The sequence below is a fragment of the Artemia sp. Qi Xiang Cuo genome, chromosome 14 (assembly GCF_049724085.1).
Source record: "Artemia sp. Qi Xiang Cuo chromosome 14, ASM4972408v1, whole genome shotgun sequence".
NCBI classification, from domain to species: domain Eukaryota; kingdom Metazoa; phylum Arthropoda; class Branchiopoda; order Anostraca; family Artemiidae; genus Artemia; species Artemia sp. Qi Xiang Cuo.
In genome coordinates, this window is record NC_142807.1 from 58,183,228 (window position 1) to 58,190,131 (window position 6,904).

Genomic DNA, 6,904 nt, shown 5'->3' on the forward strand with positions numbered 1-6,904 from the left:
ATCCACTCAAAGTGTTGTACTGTAGGGGGGTTTAGGAATAAGTAGGTTCAGAAAAGATATAAAAGAATGATGAAGTTTTGAATAAACACTTTAAAAAGTAAAAATAGCATAGAGTTAGAACTATGTTTTACGCTGTTGGGGGATAAGATAGAGGTATGTTGGCCACAAGAAAATAAGACCTTGTCTGATGAAGTTGAATATTCGTACTCTCGAAGCGAAGGTCAGGGATTGAGTTCGGATACAACGGTTAATAAGGTAAAATAAAGGTTACACGAGCAAGGAAATCAGCATTAGCAGACTCGGAAGGAGGCCTGGGGATCTCTAAGTCTGTATAGTACGGTGAAGGACACTTGGGGGGAAGAAGTTTATTTTAAGTTTGGGTTGAAAGGTGGAAGAAATAAAATGGATTTTGAATTTGAGGGGAGGGTCGATTGATATTGGAGAAAGGGAGAGGAAATTTAGGGGTCACAGTATTCACCCAGTCCCTTGTCCAATGTGTGGGGAATATGATTAGGATATTTTTCATTTTTCGGGGAATTGTAAGGAATTGGTGGATCTGATAAATCAATTTTTATCGTTAGTATTGGTAGATGGAAGGTAGATGGAAGGGATTGCAGGATCAATAGTTAAAATAACTTTAAGAAATCCGGCATAATATGTTGATGAAGGGCTGATACACCGTGAAAGATATATTTCTTTATAAATATTGTCGTGAAGATTCATATAAGTACGTTTTTTCTTTTTAATTTATTTGTATTTTTTGTTGGTTTTGTTATGTTTATGTTCTGTTTTTTTTTTCCTATGGCCCGATGGCTTTTTTGGAAATACATACATATATTATGCCAATATCTTATGCATCTACTGACATTTTGGTTCTTGTGAAGATCAATTGTGCAGTTGTATATTCTGTGTATTCTGTATAAAGCCGTTCTGGCTAAGTTGACGTGCGCTGGGTTGGGTTTTCTTTGTACAAGAGGCACGAGTTCGATCCTCTGCATGGCCAGATATTTGGTTTGGGGCGAGGGTCAATGGTATGACCCTGTAAGCTCAGCCAGAGTTGACCCAGCTCTAAATGGGTACCTGAAGAAATCCGAGGAAGGTAAGCAGGAAGGGTGTGCGAGAGCACAGATGGCTGACTGTGAGAATTTACTTGACAAGACTAAAGTATCATTTGAGTTAATCTAGGAAACCCTGTCAATACCTACGCCTGGCTGAACCTCCTGTTGTAAATCTCAGCTCGTTGTTGTGATCGGACCATTTTAGCAATTTCCTAGTGTCATTGTCAGAAACAAAAAATGCTATCAAAGCTAAAAAAAAATATTAAAGAGGTGATGATGAAGCTTACCCATCGCGTATTGGTGTTATATCAAAAGAAAGGAGGCTAAAAACAATCTCCCTTGAGGGAACATACCCCTCTGAAGAACATTTCCCGGTGAAAAATCCCTCCCAGAAAATTCTCCCTAGCAGGAATCCTACCCTGTGGTAAATTTCACCCCCCCCCCCAAATTAATAATGACCGTATTTTTAAATATAAATGTGTTTGAGAAATTACCATTGGAAAATCCCCTGTGGACGATTCTACTCCAAAAATCCACCCCGTGGAAGTCTCTTTCTCCGCAGAAAATCCCCCTCGAAAAAATCCTCCCTCTGAAAACTTGCTGCCTCCTGCAATTCCAATAGCAGGTGGTGGTGAATTTTCCAAAAACAAAAGCTGGACTTTTTATTTCGATCTAAAGTAATTTTCGAGGAGTCTCTGGCTGTTTTTCGCGATTCGCTTAAATTTGCTTTTCAAATTGCTTTTAAATTTGTTTTTAAAATAATATCTTATGATTAAAACTAACTGAAATAGTAGTTACAATTCTTGAAAAAGTGGCAATATCAATTTTACTTGCTATATAGTTTTTTTAACGAGTTTAAAAATTTTTGATTAATTTGGGTCGTGGTTCAATCTTTACTAGGTTGCAGTTATCGGGGCCACGACAATCTTGTACGATTTACTTGACTCTTCCGGTGGTGGGTGCTATTACATCTATGTCCACATAATTACGCTTGTTTCTTGCCATAGATTGTAGAGTATTTGCTTTTATTTTGACCACCTAAAGTGCCTTTCATTTATTACCCAAGTCTGGTCAATTGTCAGGTAAAGTTGTCGGATCTCATCAATAGTTATTTTCAATGTATGTCAGGTTCTTGTCGAAGCTGATATAAGAGCAACATCAAACTTGTATTCGTCTTGTTTCAAAACCTTACCTCTTCAATACCGTTTTCACTCAGATCATTACCAAACCAATGATCACTGTCAAATAACTGATCATTATCAAACAATTTTTGTGCCTCATTGTTTGTGCCGTGTCTATGAAATCAGGATTTCTGATTTCTATTCAGTTTTTTTTCTATTCAGAAAAACGACTAGTTTTTTCTTTCCGAAGAAACATTAAGAATTTAAGATGCACTGAATGCTAAAAAACACCAGATCCTTATATTTGGTACTACTACTACTAACAATTCACCACAGCACCTAGGTGCCTGAGATCAACACAGCTACGCACGCCCCTCCTCCTCCTAGTATATTCGAAGCCTCTTTCTGTACACCCTCTCACAAAGCTCTCATTTCCCTTAAATCCTTCTATGCGACATCCTTCCACCTCAACAACGGACGACCGGCTTTCCGTTTAGCCCTAGAAGGTTGGCCGGAAAGAATAATCTTCGGCCAACAGTCATCTTATATCCGCTGAAGGTGCCCTAACCATATCAACCTTTCTCTCATTATAGCCCTAGAAAGTGGGTTTGAATCACACTTTTCGTACAGCCTACTATTTGAAATACAGTCAGTCAGCCGGGTACCCAAAACAATCTGTAGGTAATTTTTCTGAAAAACATCTAGTAAATTTTTGTGTTTTTCAGAGCGTCCATGCTTCAGAACCATGGATAAGATAAGATTTATTGCAAAAAGCCTGCGGGCCATAGAGACATATAATGCAATCTACGAACAAAGCCCAGGAACAAAATACAACTCTAAATAATAAAATCAAAAAGAAAAAAAAGAGCAACAAAAAGACAAAAAAAGAAACACACTAAGGTTCAACATTTTAACCAACAAACACCAATCATAATAAAATTCATATTCTAAAAACCGTAAAAAGCTATCCTCTCAAACATGATTAAACTTACACAACTGTTTTATAGCATATGCGTTCATCTCAGCCATCTGCTCTATTAACCAGCATTCACTCCCAAACACTCGTCCAAAACATTCATTCCGCAACTCAGACAGCTCTTTACACTCGGATACAAAATGAAATAAAATCTAATTCACACTTCCACACATGGGGCAAAAATGGGGGACAGCTTAAACTTTACCAAAAGTTTCCTTCTCTCACCTAAATACGAACTATCCCCTCTTACCAACAAGTTCTTCAAATTCTATTTATTCAACCCAACTTTAAAATAAACCTCCTCTCCCCAACACTCCTTAGCTTGGCAGTAAACTGTTATTATTTTATGGGAGTAACCTATTGTACCACTGTTATCACTGTAGCTTCCAATATTCTAATCTCGGTTCGCAGACTGATCTTTCTATTCTTCCAACTCAGAAAAAATACCCTGAGCCTTGGCTGTTCTACTTTTAACATCTTCACTGCTCCCACCGTCTTTACTAATAATTAATTTAAAAACTTTTTCCACAAAAAAAATCAAAGAGCAGTAAAAAGCTGTATTAAGCCAAGAATGAGCAAAAATAAAGTCAAATAATCTTCCAAGCATAAAACTACTACAAATCACTGTCAGTAAATAATTGAAACTCAAAACGAACAGAAATTTCAATAAATTGCCGTGTCAAACTCAAAACGAGCAAATATTAACATGAGTAGGGCTGATAAGCCCCATGGCTTGTCAAGACCAGAACATAGTTTGCGCTTTACTGAAACAAAAATGGCCGTGGATTGTCTGTCTAAATGCCATATACTGATATTTATTCCTTAAAGTTTTGATATTTCTTTAATTATGAAAGTAAGAAAAGTGAAAACATTTCAAACGTGTTTTGTTTTTTAGTTACGCAGAAAAATATTTTAATTTATAATTAGAAGGAAAAAATGCTTAAAAAGATAGATTCTCAGCTCCATATCTGACTGTTTCAGTTACTTTCTATGAACAATTGCTGTAAAGTCAAAAAGGTGAAATCCTATCCTTGTGTGAGTGGGACAAACTTTATGGTTTGTAATCTCATGAAAAACTCCATTAACTTTATTGACGCCCTGGGAGATGTACACTAGATGTAAATTAGGATTGTTATTTGTAAATCGATCAAAACCTCCATAATTCTAAGGCCCGTCTGTAATAGTTCAGTTTTATAAGAGAAACCCACCTTCTTTCCTTTCAGTGGCACCAGTATCTATAAATTCCAACAACAATAAAAGATACTAACTAACTAATATCTAGCAACCGTTGATTTGGGCTCCATTCTTGCGAACATCTTCTATTTGAGACAATAAATATTGTTTAAGCTCGCAGTAAGCCTTGTGAATATCATCATTTACTATGATCTTGTGGAAGTTTCCTGGTATTTCACCAAAAGCAATTTCTTCTTCCGCCGCAGATAGTCTTTTCCTCAACGACTCCTCTGTCTCTGTACCACGAGATATTAAACGGCTTTTCAGTTCTTCCATAGACGGAGGTTTAATAAAGATCAGAAGTGGGTTTAAATCTGTTTTCTTAATTTGCATAACTCCCTGTCTTTCTATGTCCAAAACACAAATTTTACCCAGTTTTTGAACCTCTGCTACTGCCTTTTTGCTTGTTCCATACATATTTCCCGAGAAAAAAGCATACTCGATAAATTCTCCATTTCTTATGCTTCGTTCCATCTCTGATTTGGTAGTGAAAAAGTAGTCTATTCCATCAACTTCCCCGGTTCTAGGGGCTCGTGTCGTATGTGACACGGAAAATTCGAGTATATCGCTAAATTCAACCATCATCTGTTTGATCAAAGTTGACTTCCCCACTCCTGAAGGACCACAAAATACGAATTGACGAGGCAATGCATTGACTTCGGGCTGTGTATCACAAAACATTGTCACAAACTTTGGTATCACAACAATGCAAAAACCAGAAGAATTTAAATCTAATCAAATATGTTATTTCTATAAGGAATTAGACAAAATTTTATAGAAATTTGGAGGAAGTTTTGAAGATTGGAATACCTGAAAAGTATATGACGGTAATAATTTTGCCATTAATAAAATTTATCATTGCTACGATAAGAATAATCGCAAGACATAAACCTTAAAACCAAATCTTCAAAAGTTAAACTTAATTATGTCTATCTCATTCCATCATCAAAATAGCCTCAACAAGTTCAGCTTGACGGACCAAAAGGGCCACGAAAATAAGCCACTGAACAAAATATAGATTAAAAAGCAAAATCAATAATACAAAAGAAATACAAAAAAGTAGCAAATAATGCTCAAGAGTTTTTTTACTTAAACCAATCTGTGTTCAATAGCTAACAATAAATTCAACATAATTCTGAGGGTTATATTGTACCAAGAGACATACTTATTAGACTTTCCAAAGTTTTTGAAGAAAATCACGATCTCAAAATTCGGATGAAATCCACTATTGGCGAACGTTGGACGGCATGTGGTTTATCTACAGTGGTTCGGATGTGAAAATTGGTGTGCAATGAACAATGGAATCATAAGGTATGAATTTTCCTGTACCTTTAAAATTTGCCTAAGATGTTTTAAAAAATTGTAATAAGTTTTTTGTTTCTATTTTGATCTTAATTATGGCTTGCTCATAATTTCGAAGAAGTCCTTCGTTTTCAAAATGTTACGACAAATGGGGGGGGGGGGGGCACTCTTACAAAGTATTTCTTTTATTCGTAACTTTAAGTCAAGTTTCAATTTCATCCTAGCTAATCTTCTGCCGTTTTTCAAATACATTCGATTGCTTTAATCGCTTGTCATAGCATAACTAAGCTGCAGTGAAAATGTCTTAATCCTCATGAGTGTCTCATGCTAACAATCTTTTGACGCTTCCATCAATTTAAACGTACTGGGCTATACGATTTAAAGAGCAAGCAAGGGGGGAAGCATGTATTTTGGATTGTCCTGGGCCTTATTTGAAGAAAGATCAGAAATCAAATTAATTATTTTTAAAACTTTTTCAAATAAATAAGTAGCTACCTTAAAACAAAAAAAAACATAAAGTATTCCTTAAAAGAGGGGGCTGCCCCATCTGAACCTAGGCTCTTTACGGTAAAATTTGACTAAAAGTCTCAAGTCTTTAAGAGCTACTGCTCTTGCTGGTATATTTAAACCAACATAAAACTTTTCTTTTAGTAGTTTTGTAGCTATCCCCTCCTGAGCCCCTTCCCAACTCCTTATGCTAAAATTTACTTTTTCTCTTAATTCTTTAATATGCTCAGACACAAGTTTAGGGTTTCAGCGATAGCTGCGACAAGTAAAGAACGAATCACGGAGTAACCAAAAATTCGAATGATATTTTGGACTTACACTATAAAACAAAATAAAACTCTTCAAGCTCCATGAAATATTGTCAAAAACCTTTTTCAGAATATTCCTAGCATTAGGAGTTAAGAAGGAAGGGGGGGATGATGTATTATGATAAATTTGCAGGTGGAAACTAATATTTAAACATGGGATATTTCATATAGGACACAGTTTTATAACCAATAGATTTTCTTCAGCTGCAAATCTTCAAAGGTACAGGGGTTCATATACCCATTTGAAACTTTATATGACAACCTTCTAGTTTTTTTATGCTGAAAGTTTAAAAGTTACTAATTTAAATGTTTATCTAATGCCCTATTTTAACAAAACCCATTTTGGCTTCCTTAATATCTTCGCCTAAATTAGATAAATGTTAAAATATTGACCAAGAC

At 35.7% G+C, this 6,904-nt stretch overlaps 1 pseudogene; it reads right to left on the reverse strand.

Annotated features, from left to right (window-relative positions):
• Nucleotides 1-4,433: 4,433 nt before the first annotated feature.
• LOC148944690 (guanylate kinase pseudogene) lies at nt 4,434-5,069 on the reverse strand (annotated as a pseudogene).
• Nucleotides 5,070-6,904: the final 1,835 nt, after the last annotated feature.